The 17,666-nt window shown below is 40.0% G+C and overlaps 1 long non-coding RNA gene across 1 annotated transcript in view; it reads right to left on the bottom strand.

The window, feature by feature from the left end:
- Positions 1-17,666, bottom strand: part of LOC142656391 (uncharacterized) — a 100,679-nt gene that overhangs the window by 4,123 nt on the left and 78,890 nt on the right. Inside the window, exon 3 of the long non-coding RNA XR_012849669.1 lies at positions 6,601-6,674. This is a non-coding gene — a long non-coding RNA (uncharacterized LOC142656391). The remainder of the gene's footprint in view (positions 1-6,600; positions 6,675-17,666) is intronic.

The raw sequence follows: 17,666 nt of genomic DNA, 5'->3' as shown, positions 1-17,666 counted from the left end.
GTGTGTGTGTGTCTGTGTTTGTGTATATATGGGTGTGTTTGTGTATATGTGTGTGTGTTTATGTGTGAGTGTATATATGGGTGTATTTGTGTGTATATGTTTGTGTATATTTTTGTGTTTGTGTATATTTGTGTGTGTGTATATATGGGTGTGTTTGTGTATATGTTTGTGTGTGTGTGTGTTTTTGTATATGTGTGGGTTTGTGTATGTGTTTGTGTATATATGGGTGTGTTTGTGTACATATGTTTGTGTGTATATGTTTGTGTGTATATGTGTGTGTGCTTTTTTGGTGTGTTTATGTGTGTGTGTTTGTGTATATATGGGTGTGTTTGTGTATATGTGTGTGTGTGTATATATGGGTGTGTTTGTGTATATATGTATATGTTTGTGTATATGTGGGTTTGTTTGTGTACATGTGTTTGTGTATATGTTTGTGTGTATATGTGTGTTTGTGTATATGTTTGTGTGTGTGTTTATGTGTGTGTGTGTTTGTGTATGTGGGTGTGTTTGTGCATATGTTTGTGTGTATATGTTTGTGTGTTTTTGTATATGTATATGTGTGTGTATATGTGTGTGTTTGTGTATATATGGGTGTGTTTGTGCATATGTGTATATGTATGCATATGTGTGTGTGTATATGTGTGTGTGTGTGTGTTTGTGTATATATGGGTGTGTTTGTGCATATGTGTATAGGTTTGTGTGTATATGTTTGTGTGTGTTTTTGTATACGTGTGTGTTTGTGTATATGTGTGTGTGTTTGTGTATATATGTGTGTGTGTGTATATATGTTTGTGTATATATGGGTGTGTTTGTGTACATGTGTTTGTGTATATGTGTGTGTGTATATGTGTGTGTGTGTATATGTGTGTGTGTATATGTGTTTATGTGTGTGTTTGTGTAATATATGGGTGTGTGTTTATATGTGTTTGTGTATATGTTTGTGTGTGGTTGTTTGTGTGTGTGTAGGTGAGTATAAGTATCGGTATTGTTCACATTGCTAACTTTTTTTTAATGTTGTTGCAGATTTTGATGTACCGATTGGACTACGTCTTTCGATTCGTTGGACTACTGCGTAGATCTACGTTTTTTCACATTTTAATAAAATGGTTAACGAGGGTTTTGTTGGGGATTTCTTATTTCAATAAAAAAAAATTGTCTTTGTGTTTTTTTTTCAAACTTTATTAGTGCCTAGATAATGGCAGTTGGCTGATTGACAGCATCCATTATTAAGGCGGTACTTAGTGTTAGCCGGTGCAGAGGCTAGCACTAACCACCCATTATTACCCCGGTACCCACCACCACCACCAGGGGTGCCGGGAAGAGCTTGGTACGATCCAGTACACGACCATCTGTTGTGATGGTCGGGTACTGGGGCGGCCGTAGGCTGGTATTATGAGGCTGGGAAGGGCCAAAAACAGTGGACCTTCCCACCCTTGTAATGCTAGGCTGCTGCTGCTGTGTTGTATCGGGCTGGTTCTAAAAATGGGGGGGACCCCCACGTCGTTTTTTTGTAAAATTTAACAATAGACGTTGGGTCCCCCACATTTTTAATAACCAGCCATATACAAGGCCGCAGCAGCCTGACATTACACGGGTGGGAGGGGCCACTGGTTTAGTACATTCCCAGGCTAATAACACTGTGTTGTATGTGGCTGGTTATGATAAATTGGGTGGAACCCCATGTCATTTTAATAAAAATAATAAATAAATAATAAAAAAAAATGACGTGGGGTCCCCCCCATTTTTATAACCAGCCAGATACAACACAGCAGCAGCAGCCTAGCATTACAAGGGTGGGAAGGTCCACTGTTTTTGGCCCTTCCCAGCCTCATAATACCAGCCTGCGGCCGCCCCAGTACCCGACCATCACAACAGATTGTCGGGTACTGGATCGTACCCAGCTCTTCCCGGCACCCCTGGTGGTGGTGGGTACCGGGGTAATAATGGTGTTTAGTGTTAGCCTCTGTACCGGCTAACACTAAGCCTCCCCTTAGTAATGGACCTTGTCACTCAGACAGCGGCCATTACTAAAGTGATAGTAATAAAACTTGAAAAGAAAAGACAAAGATATAGATAAAATATTTTATTGAAATAAAGCACCCCCAACACAACCCTCATTAACCATTTTATTGATGAAAAAAAAAGCGTCATCTAAGTAGTCCTCGAAACCGACGTAGTCCAAACACCAAACCTGTAAAAAATCAAAAATATATAAAAAAAAATGAAATAAAACATGTCGTAGGCTTACTTTCACTTTCATGTGTGATACTGACTGTTATACCATGTATAGAAGCCTGCGGCAAAGTTGGCTTAGATACAGGGTGCCAGCAGACAGTATCATACATGGCCATACAGACATATATACAAACAAACATACATACATACATGCAAACATACATGCACGTATACACATACAAACATGACAACATACATACATGAAAACATACATACAAACATACATACATGCAAACATACCTACATGAAAACACATACATGAAAACATACACACATACAAACATGACAACATACATACATACATGAAAACATACATACATGCAAACATACATGCACATATACACATACAAACATGACAACATACATACATGAAAACACATACATGAAAACACAAACATGACAACATACATACAAGAAAACATACATACAAGAAAACATACATACATGCAAACATACATACATGAAAACATACATACATGAAAACATACATACATGCAAACATACATGCACATATACACATACATGCACATACAAACATACATACAAGCAAACATACATACAAGCAAACATACATACAAGCAAACATACAAGCAAACATACATACATGCAAACATACATACATACAAGCAAGCAAGCATACATACATACATACATACAAGCAAACATACATACAAGCAAACATACATGCACATATACACATACATGCACATATACACATACAAACATGCAAACATACATACATACATGCAAACATACATACAAGCAAACATACGTATATGCAAACATACATACATGCAAACATACATACAAGCAAACATACATACAAGCAAACATACATATATGCAAACATACATACATGCAAACATACATACATACATACATACATACAAGCAAACATACATACCTACAAGCAAACATACATACAAGCAAACATACATACAAGCAAACATACATACAAGCAAACATACATACAAGCAAACATACAAGCAAACATACATACATGCAAACATACAAGCAAGCATACATACATACATACAAGCAAACATACATACAAGCAAAAATACATGCACATATACACATACATGCACATATACACATACAAATATGCAAACATACATACAAGCAAACATACATACAAGCAAACATACATACAAGCAAACATACATACATGCAAACATACATACATGAAAACATACATACATGCAAACATACATGCACATATACACATACATGCACATATACACATACAAACATGACAACATACATACAAGAAAACATATACATACATACACACATACATACATACATACCAACATACATAACAACATACATACAAAAATAAACTCACCTAAGACGTTCCCACGAAGAGCTGAACGGTCCCGTCACTTTTCTTCTCCCATTCACAATAACAGAGCGGTGGGCGCAGATGAAGTAATCACGTGGGCCTGATATGATTACGTCATCTGCGCCACAACGCATTGTTACTATGAATGCGAGCGGCGCCAAGAAGAAGGAAGATGGCAAGTGACGGGACCGTTCAGAGCGCCGTTAGAACGTCTTAGGTGATTATTATTTTATTTTATATATTTTTAGTTGTTCGCCGGGTGCTGATGCAGCACCGATGCAGCGGGTACAAAAATGTAGTGACAGGGTGGGGGAGGGAAAAGTGGCTTGCCGAAACGGGGTGAATGTAGTGTAGTGTAGTGTACAGTACATTCACGGTAAGTTCGTCTCAATCGGGCTTACCATGCCCGCTTGAGACGAACATTCTCCCGATGTTGCTAGAACTACAGTATCTAGCAACATCGGGAGCGCGCACACTGCAGAGCGGAGCGGCTTGATTGACATCGAGCCGCCTACGCCCCTTTTTAGAAAAGATAACCAGCACTTGCTGAGTTATCAAGTGTAAAAAAAAGGCACTTAGGAAATGAATTTTAATTTTTTTTTAACACCAAATGTTTTAAAATTCATTTCCTGCTTAGAATGTATAAAAAAAGAAATTTGAGTCAACTTGGGACAACCCCTTTAACTCGGATATTAAACTCCTTGCTAATGTCTTGTATAATAGATTCATACCCGTTATTAAAAATATTGTTGACCACGTATCAAAAGGGGTTTCATCCCAGGTAAATATTTTTCCTATAACATACAGTGAAGGAAATAAGTATTTGATCCCTTGCTGATTTTGTAAGTTTGCCCACTGTCAAAGACATGAACAGTCTAGAATTTTGAGGCTAGGTTAATTTTATCAGAGATAGATTACATTAAAAAAAAAAAAGAAAATCAAATTTTCACAATTATAAATATTTATTTGCATTGTGCACAGAGAAATAAGTATTTGATCCCTTTGGCAAACAAGACTTAATACTTGGTGGCAAAACCCTTGTTGGCAAGCACAGCAGTCAGACGTTTTTTGTAGTTGATGATGAGATTTGCACACATGTTAGATGGAATTTTGGCCCACTCCTCTTTGCAGATCATCTGTAAATCATTAAGATTTCGAGGCTGTCGCTTGGCAACTCGGATCTTCAGCTCCCTCCATAAGTTTTCGATGGGATTAAGGTCTGGAGACTGGCTAGGCCACTCCTTGACCTTAATGTGCTTCTTTTTGAGCCACTCCTTTGTTGCCTTGGCTGTATGTTTCGGGTCATTGTCGTGCTGGAAGACCCAGCCACGAGCCATTTTTAATGTCCTGGTGGAGGGAAGGAGGTTGTCACTCAGGATTTTACGGCACATGGCTCCATCCATTCTCCCATTGATGCTGTGAAGTAGTCCTGTGCCCTTAGCAGAGAAACACCCCCAAAACATAATGTTTCCACCTCCATGCTTGACAGTGGGGATGGTGTTTTTTGGGTCATAGGCAGCATTTCTCTTCCTCCAAACACGGCGAGTTGAGTTAATGCCAAAGAGCTCAATTTTAGTCTCATCTGACCACAGCACCTTCTCCCAATCACTCTCAGAATCATCCAGATGTTCATTTGCAAACTTCAGATGGGCCTGTACATGTGCCTTCTTGAGCAGGGGGACCTTGCGGGCACTGCAGGATTTTAATCCATTACGGCATAATGTGTTACCAATGGTTTTCTTGGTGACTGTGGTCCCAGCTGCCTTGAGATCATTAACAAGTTCCCCCGTGTATTTTTCGGCTGAGCTCTCACCTTCCTCAGGATCAAGGATACCCCACGAGGTGAGATTTTGCATGGAGCCCCAGATCGATGTCGATTGACAGTCATTTTGTATGTCTTCCATTTTCTTACTATTGCACCAACAGTTGTCTCCTTCTCACCCAGCGTCTTACTTATGGTTTTGTAGCCCATTCCAGCCTTGTGCAGGTCTATGATCTTGTCCCTGACATCCTTAGAAAGATCTTTGGTCTTGCCCATGTTGTAGAGGTTAGAGTCAGACTGATTAATTGAGTCTGTGGACAGGAGTCTTTTATGCAGGTGACCATTTAAGACAGCTGTCTTTAATGCAGGCACCAAGTTGATTTGGAGCGTGTAACTGGTCTGGAGGAGGCTGAACTCTTAATGGTTGGTAGGGGATCAAATACTTATTTCTCTGTGCACAATGCAAATAAATATATATAATTGTGACAATGTGATTTTCTTTTTTTTTTTTTTAATATAATCTATCTCTCACTGGTAAAATTAACCTAGCCTAAAAATTCTAGACTGTTCATGACTTTGACAGTGGTCAAACTTACAAAATCAGCAAGGGATCAAATACTTATTTCCTTCACTGTACGTCGTTTTCACTAATATTCAGAATGCCAGAGCTTTTCCTAATTCGGCTTTACTTTAAATGGAAGTTCTTGTAGGAAATATTGTCTAAAGTTGGCTTTGGGGACTTGTTTATTTCATCGATAAGACTCCTCTACCATCAGCCCAGGGCACAGCGGCTTAAATTGTGTTACCTTTTTTTTTCAACTGTGCTGAGAAACACGGCAGGGAGGCCTTCTTTCCCCCTTTTTATTTTATACTTTTGATAGAATCTTTAGCTCTTAATCTTAAAATCAGGGCTGATCCTCTAATAAGGGGCTTTAAATTCAAGGGGGAGGAGAAAATCTCCCTTTAGGCGGACAACATGCTCCTGTATCACAGCAATGCTGGGGATGTGGAGCATGTCGTCGCTGTATATTATGAATTCGAGGGATTATTCTGGTATTGAAATAAATTGGACTAAGTCAACCCTCCTTCTGTTAGGCAATGAGGATGGTGCTCACGATTGTGCAGGGCTCCTGAAGGTGGAACACTTTCAATATTTGTGTATTTCATTTTCTAGAAACATTAGTGATTTTGTAAATCTCAATGTCCTTTCATTCCTTGGAGATTTTAAGAAAAATTGTTGAATCATGGAAGTGCTTACCTCTGTTAAGAGCTGCTTGTACTGCTTTAGTCAAAATTATATTTCTTCATATTTGTGGGAATTCGCCAGTTTGGCTATAAAAAAAAAATATTTTCTTCATTAGAATGCATAGTAAATGAATTGATCTGTCAGGGAAAATAAGTGCAGACTACTGTAGATACTTGCAAATTAGTCTTCCATTGGCAGAAGGAGGGTTTGATTTACCCAAATTTTATGATTATTTTCTTGCTAGCCAGCTTCAATAACTTGTAAAGTGGGACTGCTGGAAATAGGTCAATTTTGAATGGGACTGAATCTACTAATATAGATGCGAACCAACTTTTGAAATCTGGATATTTGCAAAGACTTTCTCCTAGCTTTAGGGTGTATAATTTATACAACAGATTTTGGAGTGAAACTAAATGGAAATTAGGGTGTGACTCTTTTTTGGAACATTTGCCAAACTGGGCTGACTTCAATTCCACAATTCAAAAATTTCCCGGTAATACGTTTTGAGAGAATAGGGGAATTACTTTAATCTCACATTTAGTACACAATGGGTAATTAAAGGATTTTAAGTAATTCCATGAGGTCTTCAGAATTCCTTCACATTTTTATTTTCAATATTATCAGTTAAAACACTTATGGGAATTATAGGAAAGGAATTATTAAAAAAAATCTATAAACACATTCTATTTCACTTTTCACATGCTTCCACTATGGATAAAATTGAAGCTAAATGGAAGCAGGGAATAGGTAATAAAGTAAATTTACACTGGGGGACTATTCTCAAGGGGATTAATCACTTATTGACCCAGCCTGAAAAAGCCTTAAAGACCAGCAACATTTTTTCGTTTTTGCGTCTCTGCCTTTCAGCAGCCATAATTTTTTATTTTTTGATGAGACTTTGTTTTATGTGGGACAATTTTTTTTTTTTCCTGGGTGTAAAAAAATTTTACTGTGTAAGTTATCGAATTTATTTTTGCTGCGTGAATAAATGAAAAAGCAATTTTCAGGATTGTTTTTTTTTTTTAAATACTTTTTTTATTCCATTTGTGTTTCATTCTAAATAACCTGTTTAAAACACAAATCCTGCACATATTATGTATCCACATGACCATAATAACCTGAAGAATTAATTGATGTAATTTTTGGCAATAAAATTTATTTTTTGCTAAATAATGACTTTTTTTGGTCTTTTTTTTAGTCTTTTATTTTTTTGTGATATTTTTTTAATCCCATCAAGGGATAACTTTATTTACAACTTTATTTTTTGCTTACAATGTATTAGCATACCCCTGCATGCTAATACATTACAATGTATCACTATGACACAGTCTTCTGTTAGGTCAACATATAGTGTGCCCTAACAGCAGGCAAACTGAACAGACAGCCTTGGGGTCCTTTCTAGGTCCCCAGGGCTGACTGCAGAGGCTTCCTCAGTCTCCGATCACATCACCGGATTTCCGGGGAAGCAATTGAAGAGGGGAGTCCTCTTTGATCATGCCATGGTCATAGACCACGGCGATCAATTGGTAAAAAAACTGGGGGGGGTTTATCCCAGCTGCATTCAGGAGGCATCTTTAACCCCTTCCCGACATTTAACATATCCATACGCCAAAGTCGGGTAGGAGAAGTATGGAACGGGCTCACGGGGTGAACCCACTCCATACGATGCGGGTGTCGGATGTATGTTACAGCCGACACTACAGAGAAACTAGCGGGATTGTGCTGGAGCGCGATCCTGCTCGTTTAACTCATTAAATGCCATTAGAAAGTGGGGGCGACCCCCTCTAACAGCTCATCGCGCCGCCGCAATGCAATCGCAGGGTGGCAATGGTTGCTATGGCTGCCTGGGGCCCTAATGAAGGCCCACAGGTCTGCCATCTTTGTACTCCTATTAAGTGCTGCCTCCGGCAGGGCTGAATAGAAGCCTGTCAGAATCACGATATACTGAAATATATAGTATTGTAGTATATAGTGCAAGCGATTGAACGATCGCTGGTTGAAGTCCCCTAGGGGGACTAATAAAAAAAAAGTAAAAATTAGTAAAATAAAGTTTTTTTATGTAAAAAAAAATATATATATATTAAAAGTTAAAAAAAAACCTTTTCCCATTTTCCCCCTAGAGCATAGTAAAAAAAAATAAAATAAAAATAAATATAATTGGTATTGACGCATCCGTGTAAGTCTGAACTATTACAATATATCATTGTTTAACTCACACGGTATGCGCCGTAAAAATAAATAAATATGTAAACGCCAGAATCGCTCTTTTTTGGTCACCTCATCTCCCACAAAACATGAAATAAAAAGTGATCAAAACGTTGCATGTATCCCAAAATGGTATCATTAAAAACTACAGCTTATCCCACAAAATATAATTCCTCATACCACTTAATTAACGGAAAAATAAAAAAAGATATGGCTCTCAGAATTTGGCAACAAAAAACAAATTTTATTTTTTAAACGTAGGTTTTTACTTGTAAAAGAAGTAAAATATAGAAAAAATACTATATATGTATTTGGTATCGCCGTAATCGTATTTACCCAAAGAAGAAATTTAACATGTTGTTTTAATTGCACAGTGAATTCCAAAAAAAAAAACAAAGCACAAAAAACAATGGAGGAATCACTGTTTTTTTCATTTTCTACCCCACAAATATTTTTTTTCCCATTTCCTAGTACATTATATGGCACAATAAATGGTGCTATGAAAAACGACAACTTGTTAGATTCCTCTTCTTCAGCGATGCCAAAACAGGTCGCTGTAGACGGGGGCATAGGTCGTTAAGGGGTTAAAATTATATCCCTGAATATGGCACATCAGTTTTCCCAATATATGCTAGTTTTTCAACTTCTTATTTCACATAGGTTACTACTCCTCTTCTTCATGTCCTAGATGGACCTTGTACACCTGGCCTGGATTTGCCCCGAGCTGCATATTTACTGGGTTAGGGTTTTCAACATTTGAATTGTGTTTTTGGGATTGTGTTGGAAAGGAGTCTGCCTCTAGCACTGCTGACAAACTATTTTGAAGTCCATAGAGTGGAAAACATGAAACAATTTCCTTCAGCACGTTCATAAAAAATATTACGTTTCATTCGTACATCAAGTTAAAATCCAGAGAGCATAGGTTAGGCGTGTAGACTCTTATGCGTTTCGAACAACAGTGTTCTTAATCATAGCATATGTCACTAAGCTACCATGTTTCTCACCACTGGTGTTGCAAAACACTTTATTATCAGAAGAATTTTTGTTTATGTCTGATATATGTTCCGCTATGCAGGTTTTTAATTTTCTAATTGTACATCCTATGTAGGTCAGATTGCACAAAGTGCACTTGATGGCATAAACTACATGTAGCGTATCACAATTCATAAACGCATAGATTTTATAACTAATGCATTTGGGGACATGAACTGTTGTTTTAATACTGTATTTGCACACATTACATCTACTGCCCCCATATTTAAAAAAAAAATTCAGAGAGAACCAAATTATATTATTGATGTTCGAGGCAAAATGTCGAGGGGTAAGAGTATCACCCAAAGTTTTCCCCCTTTTGGCTACATATCTGCAGCCTTGGTCAATAATTGGTGTTAAAATTGTATCATAGTGTAATGTAGGTAAATATTTTTTGGGAATATTAACACTATCCTTATAATTAGAGCATTGAGTTATGGAAAAGACTATAGGGGACGAGACTGGAGGAAAGCTTTCCTGAGTTTTTTCTTTTAGGAAATAAACTTGAGTTCTATGTTTAATGTAACTAGCTCCCCAATTCAACATCCATTTTATAGCCTCTTTTTGTTAGTCTCCTTTCCATATCCTGACATTGTATAGAGAGAGTATTATTATTATTATTTGAACAAGCTCTTCTAGCTCTAACAAATTCCCCTTGCGGTATTGACTTAATGGTGTGACAAGGGTGACAACTAGATGCATCCAAAATAGTATTGCCAGCAGTAGGTTTACGGTACATCGAAGTGGAAACATATTATTTTTGAACATCGCCAATTAGAAGTATATTGAAGAAGGGAGTTTGCACAGTAGACATAGTAAAAGTGAATTTTAAATTGAAACTATTCTGATTGATGAGGTCTACAAACCGTGGTATGGACGCCACATCTTTGCCCCACACAAATAATTAGTCATCAATGTAGCGACCATACCACACAATGGCCTCACCATATGGATTAAGTTCAAAGAAGATACATTTTTCTTCCCACCAAGACATGTATAAATTGGCTAACGAAGGGGAGAATTTAGAAACTATAGGAGTACCTTCAGTTTGTATAAAGAATAAACCATCAAAACTGAAGAAATTGTGTGACAATAAATATTGTACCAACATTATAATGAATTCTTGTGTTACATGTTTATATGTACTGTACTTTTTCAAATTAAATGTTATTGTCTGTACTGCCATGTGGTGGAGAATGCATGAGTATAAACCCACCACATCAAATGTGACCGAGGAAAAATCGTTCGACCACTTAAATTATGAAAAGATTTGAGGACCTCTTTACTATCTCTCAAAAAGCCAGGTTTTCCTAAAGGTTGTAGAAAATTATCAACCCAGGAATTGAGTCTGTCACGTTGCGGGGTGTGGATCCACTGGGCCTTACCACGTAGCGGAACGGCAGCTGGCCAAACAGGTATAGTACAGAGTCTATAGTCCAGAAAGGGAACCTGTGGCAACTCGGACAGTAGCAAGACAGGCTCGGCTGGGAACAGGCAGCAGGCAGACATCAATCGTGGAGTGGCAGAACAGGCGTGGAATACAGTACAACATGACAACAGCTCAGCACGGCACTTGACCAGGACAGCACGGGATACAGAATACAGGAACAGGGAACACTTGGAAACTGGAAGACACTAGGAGACCATTTGCCAGGCAAACTTTGGGTAACAAACAACACTCAGTCAAACAAGCCCTTTTTAGTAGCATTAGCAGACCTCCTGCAATTATGCGCGCACTGGCCCTTTAAGACTGTGCACGCGCGAGCGAGCGCGCCCTCCAGGAGACAGTCTCAATACCAGTAAGTTCCTGGCGCCTCACAGGGGGAAGACGCTGCAGGGAACTCACATGTCCATGGCCGCCGCTGTCGGAGAGTAAGCCAGAACGACAGGCCACGACCATAGATGTTACAGTATCCCCGTCTTACGCCCCCTCTTCTTGGGACCAGAGCAGGAGAGAAACTTTCTCACGAGGACAGGGGCATCGATGTTCTCCTCTGGCTCCCAAGACCTCTCTTCTGGACCGAATCCCCTCCAATTCACCAAATAAAGCACCAAATAAAACATCCTTCCTCCTACCTTCTTGGTGGCCAGAATCTCCATTACTTCGAAAGTCCCTGACGAGCCGCCAGGAGCCACTGCGGAACTAGGAGTCACAGGCTTCAGCAAGGAGACATGGAAGGAGTTAGGGATCTTGAGGGTAGGAGGCAGCCGCAGCTTGTAAAACACCGGGTTAATCTGTAGCAGGATCTCGAAGGGTCCGAGGAAGCTAGGAGCAAATGTGCAGGACGGCACCCTCAGCCGGATATTCTTTGAAGACAACCAGACCTTTATACCTGGAAGAAACTGAGGAGGATCCCGTCTTCTAGTATCTGCCTTTCTCTTCATGCGGTCCCCCGCCAGCAGAATAGAAGATCGAGTCTGTTGCCATATTTGCAGAAAGTCCCTGGAGGTAGAATCAGCTGTAGGCACTTGGGACAAAGTAGAGACAGAAAGAGGTATATGAGGGTGTTGGCCGTAGAGGATGAAGAACAGACTGGAAGTGGTGCACTCACTAGTGTGGTTATTATAGGAGAACTCTGCCCACAGGAGCAGCTGCACCCAGTCATCCTGCCGTCTGGAAACAAAGCAACCCTCTCAACTTGCCCATTGGATTGGGGATGATAGGCCAAACAGAAGTCCAACTTTATACCGAGGAGACCGCAGATTGCTCTCCAAAACTTTGAGGTGAACTAGACCCCTCGATCCGAGACAATATGCATAGGCAAGCCGTGCAGACGGAAGATGTGTTGAATGAAGAGGTCGGCCAATTGTGCAGCAGAAGGCAGACCAGTCAAGGGAACAAAATGAGCCATTTTAAAATATTGATCCACCACCACCCAGATCACACTGCAACCCACAGAGAGAGGGAGATCCATGACAAAGTCCATTGCAACATCCTGCCAGGGAGCAACAGGCACAGGCAGTGGTTGGAGCAGACCAGCTGGTCTGGAGTGGGCAACTTTATTTGCTAGGCATACCGTACATGAGGAGAAAAAGTCCATGACTTCTTTGGCCAGCGTGGGCCACCAGAACTGACGGGTGATTAGATCTTGGGTATTACGAGCACCCTCGTGACCTGCCAGCTTGGAACTGTGACCCCAGTGAAGGATTCTTCCTCTGCCAGACATACAAAAGTCCTTCCTGGAGGAAGGTCTCTAACTTGCAGAGGGTTCACAGAGAAAATGCAGAAAGGATCAATAATATTCTGTGGGGACTCCACAGTGTCCTCGGTTTCAAATGACCTAGACAAGGCATCGACCCTCACATTATTGTCGGCAGTGGAGTTCGAACCGGAACCAAGCAAAGAAGAACGACCACCTGGCTTGACGAGGATTCAACCGCTGAGCCATCTGTAGATAGTTGTAAACCTAAAAAGCAATCACAAGACAGAAGAACAAGGGAGTCCCCACTAACACGTAGAGCAACAAAAAAACAAAGTGGACATAGTAGCCAAATATGAATATGAGAAAATATAACTGACACGTATCGTCAAAAAGTATAAATAAAAAAAATATTTTCCAAAACAAACAAGGCACTCTTAAAATATGTATTTTTCTTTTTTTCTTTTTTAATTATTGTCTTCCGAAACTGCACCGTGCTATATATTGAATGCATATTTTGTGATTTCTATGGGTATGGTTTATAACCATTTCTTGTGTTTAGCTCTTACAAGTATTTGTGTCTGTGTTCACAGATATTACCTCTGGATACATGGACTTTAGAAAACGAGATAAAGACTGGATCACACATCTTGAATCCATATTTGGAGAGCGATTAGCGGGGGTTACAGAGAATAGTGACATTAAGGGTTTGAAGCTTAAATTTCGTGCACTACTTGAAAAATGTACAAAGGTGTGGTGGAATAATGCTGCAGAGGGTTGCGCTTACAGGTCTTTCCCACTTTGGAGGAGGAGAATCCTACTTTTGTTTTTAAATGGGAGGAAACTCTTACCAGATGTTCTCGTACTTTGTTGGAGCTGATCGTAAAAAATTGGAATCTTTGGAAAAGGAGATTAATCTACTTAACCCCTTCCCGACATATGCCGTATATATACGGCGCTGTCGGGAGGTGGTTCCCGCAAAGCGCCGTATATATACGGCGCAGTGATGGTGCGGGCTCAGAAGCAGAGCCGGCACTATCACTGCGGGGGGACAGCTGTATTATACAGCTGGCACCCTCCTGTAACTGCCAGGACCGGAGCTACTCTCCGATCCGGCAGATTAACCCGTCAGATGCTGCGCTCAATAGAGCGCAGCATCTGATAGGTTTTCACCCGATCGGCAACCCAGTGATGCAATCGCTGGGTTGCTGTGGCAATCGGACGCCAGAAAATGGCGTCCGAGTCTGCCTTGTACGGGAGCCGATGAGGACCCGCCTGCGGCGAGTCCTCATAGGCTTGCTGTCAGTGAATAACTGACAGCGCTAATACACTGCACTACGTATGTAGTGCAGTGTATTAGAGTAGCGATCGGGGCATCAGGCCCTCATGTCCCCTAGTGGGACAAGTAAAAAAAGTAAAAAAAAGTAAATAAAAATGTGGTAAAACAATAAAAACACACACATTTCAAATAAAAATAAAGCTAAACTGACTTTTTTCCCATAGTAAGTATTTTATTATGGGAAAAACCGTAAAAATAAAAAAAACTATACATAATTGGTATCGCCGCGTCCGTAACGACCCAAACTACAAAACTATTATGTAATTTATCCCGAACGGTGAACGCGGTAAAAAAAAACATGAAAAACAGCGCCAGAATCTTTGTTTTTAGGTCACATCTCCTTCCAAAAAATGCTATAAAAAGTGATCAAAAAGTCACATTTACTCCAAAATAGTACTAATAAAAAACGCCAATCCGTGCCGCAAAAAATAATCCCTGACACCGCTTTGTGCACGCAAAAATAATAAAGTTATGGGTCTTAGAATATGTCGACAGAGAAAACAAATGATTTTATAAAAAAAGTGATTTTATTGTGCAAAAGCCGCAATACATAAAAAAAACTATATAAATTTGGTATCGCCGTAATCGTATCGACCCGCAGAATAAAGCTAACATGTAATCTAGGGCGCACTGTGGATGCAGAGAAAAAAAAACAATAAAAAACTATTCCAGAATTGCTTGTTTTTGGTAATTTCCTTTACCAAAAAATGAAATAAAAAGTGATCAAAAAGTCGTATGTGTTCTAAAATGGTACCAATAAAATCTACAGCCCGTCTCGCAAAAAACAAGCCCGCACACCGCTCAATCAACTGAAAAATAAAAAAGTTACGGCACTAGTAATGCGGTGATGAAAAAACATCTCAATGCGCAGGTCGGAGGGGAACATTCCTTCAGTTTCAGGGCCCTAGTATTTAGGAACTAGGAAAGGGCAGGGACATAGCACATCCGCTGGAAGCGAGGGCGCCCGTATTATATCAGCGCAAAACTTTCCCAGTAATATTTCCCAAACTACGAAGGAGAAAAAGTCCCCAAAAGGTGCAGAGCGTTACAAAGGAGGGATAAGAAAGAAAACCGTTTATCAGTGTGACACCGGCCTGCGCATAACGGATTGCTTCACAGCGTAACACACATCTATGGATAATTGTATTATTTACCCCATGATTATACCCTCCTATTATGCCCTGATGTACTCCGCACAGATTACATATACCCCTGATATACTCCGCACAGATTACACATACCCTGATGTACTCCGCCCAGCTTACATATACCCTGATGTACTCCTCACAGATTACACATACCCTGATGTACTCCGCCCAGCTTACATATACCCTGATGTACTCCGCCCAGCTTACATATACCCTGATGTACTCCGCCCAGCTTACATATACCCTTATGTACTCCGCCCAGCTTACATATGCCCTGATGTACTCCTCACAGCTTACATATGCCCTGATGTACTCCGCACAGCTTACATATCCCCTGATGGACTCCGCACAGATTACATATACCCTGATGCACTCCGCCCAGATTACATATACCCTGATGTATTCCGCATAGTTTACATATACCCTGATGTACTCCGCCCAGCTTACATATACCCTGATGTTCTCCGCACAGATTACATATACCCCTGATGTTCTCCGCACAGATTACATATGCCACCACATTATAAGCTGAAATACCAGCAAAACCCCAAACAGAACTATTACCAAGCAAAATCCATGCTCAAAATGGCGGTCTTTCCCTTCTTAGCCCTACAGTGTGCCCAAACAGCAATTTATGGCCACAAGTAAGGCATTACCATGCCCGGGAGAACCCGCTTAACAATTTATGGGGTAAGATTCTCTAGGGGCACAACATCTTGTGCGGTGAATGGGCAGATCAGTGGAGAAATTGCAATTTTCACTTTGCACCATCCACTGCGTATTCATTTCTGAAAAACACCTGTGGAGTCTAAATTGTCACTACATCCCTTGATAAATGCCTTTAGGGGTGTAGTTTCTAAAACGGGGTCACTTTTGTTTGGTACATCAGGGGTTTTGCAAATGCAACATGGCATCCGCAACCCATTCCAGCAAAATCTACGCTCCAAAAGATAAATACCGCTCCTTTTCTTCTGAATGCTCCCATATATGTAAACAGTCGATTATAACCACATATGGGCTGTTACCGTACTCGGGAGAAATTACTTTACAAATGTTGGGGTGCTTTTTCTTCTCTATTCCTTGTAAAAATGAAAAATGTGTATCTAAAACTACATCTTGTTGGAAAAAAAAAATATTTTTCATTTTCATGGCTTAATTCTAATTAATTCAGCAAAAAACCTTTGGGATCAAAATTTTCACTATACCCCTAGATGATTCCTCCCAAATGGTGTCACTTTTGGGGTGTTTCCACTGTACTAGTACTACAGGGGCTCAGCAAATATGACATGACACCCAGAAACCATTCCAAAATCCAAATGGTGCTCCTTCCATTCTGAGCCCTACCGTGTGTCCAAACAGATGTTTGTGACCACATGTGGGGTATTATTTTACTCGGGAGAAGTTGCTTTACAAATGTTGTGGTGCTTTTTCTCCTTCAGTCCTTGTGGAAATGAAAAAAAAATACCTAAACCTACATTTTCTTTGAAAAAATGTAGATTTTCATTTTTACGGCCTAGTTACAATAAGTTCTGTAAAAAACCTGTGGGGTAAAACTGCTCACTCTACCCCTAGATAATTCCCTCATGGGGTGTAGTTTCCAAAATGGGGTCACTTGTTGGGGGTTTCCACTGTTTTGTCCCCTCAGGAGCTTTGCAAATGCGACATGGCCTCAGCAAACCATTCCTGCTAAATTTGAGTTCCAAAAGCCAAATGGCGCACTTTCCCTTCTCAGCCAAGCCGTGTGTCCAAACAGCCGTTTATTACCACATGTGGGGCATTGTTTTACTCGGGAGAAATTTCTTTACAAATTTTATGGTGCTTTTTCTCCTTTAGTCCTTGTGGAAATGAAAAAAAATTAGCTAAACCTACATTTTATTTGAAAAAATGTAGATTTTCATTTTCACAGCCTACTTGCAAAAATTTCTGCAAAAAACCTGTGGGGTCAAAATGCTCACTATACCCTAGATAATTTCCTCAAAGGGTATAGTTTCCAAAATGGGGTCACTTGTTGGGGGTTTCCACTGTTTTGTCACCTCTGGGGCTTTGCAAATGCGACATGGCCTCCGCAAACCATTCCTGCTAAATTTGAGCTCCAAGAGCCAAATGGCGCTCTTTCCCTTCTAAGCCCTGCCGTGTGTCCAAACAACTGTTTATTACCACATGTGGGGTATTGTTTTACTCGGGAGAAATTGCTCTACAAATGTTGTGGTGCTT

Source organism: Rhinoderma darwinii, chromosome 6 (assembly GCF_050947455.1).
Source record: "Rhinoderma darwinii isolate aRhiDar2 chromosome 6, aRhiDar2.hap1, whole genome shotgun sequence".
NCBI classification, from domain to species: Eukaryota; Metazoa; Chordata; class Amphibia; order Anura; family Rhinodermatidae; genus Rhinoderma; species Rhinoderma darwinii.
The sequence above is the reverse complement of the archived record's forward strand: the minus strand, read 5'-3'. Positions and strand labels throughout refer to the sequence as shown.